The sequence below is a fragment of the Hyla sarda genome, chromosome 7 (genome assembly GCF_029499605.1).
Source record: "Hyla sarda isolate aHylSar1 chromosome 7, aHylSar1.hap1, whole genome shotgun sequence".
In the NCBI taxonomy this organism is placed as follows: domain Eukaryota; kingdom Metazoa; phylum Chordata; class Amphibia; order Anura; family Hylidae; genus Hyla; species Hyla sarda.
In genome coordinates, this window is record NC_079195.1 from 60410219 (window position 1) to 60410710 (window position 492).

Sequence of the window (492 nt, forward strand, 5' to 3'; positions counted from 1 at the left end):
CACAATATTTTAAAGGGCTTGTTTCACTGTTTCAGGAGAATAAAAGATGAAATATCACCAGGGAAGAAATGGAGGCTCGTGGTATTATACAGTAAGACATGAAAACTGGGTGAGTACTTGCCAATGGCAATGCATACTGATGGGAAACAACTTTCACCAATCTTAATAATGTATTATTAATGATTAAATATTTATTGCATTTTTACCTTTTTTGTACATCAGTCATCGATTGCCTGGAAAAACTCTGACTTGTTCTCACTTGATCCAAAAGAATCAGTAGCTGACAACCTAAATAATGTAAATTAGCAAAGTCAAAAAAATGATGTCCCACAAGGAAATAGGGGTCTCCCAGTAGCCAGATATATAGCACTTTAGGAGGGTCCCATCACTATGATGGAAAAACACTTTTTTAGTATGCGTAGAAAACTACTGATTGATGACTTGCTTTATGGTAGATTAATATCTCATTTTGCAGCATATTTCTTTACAGTT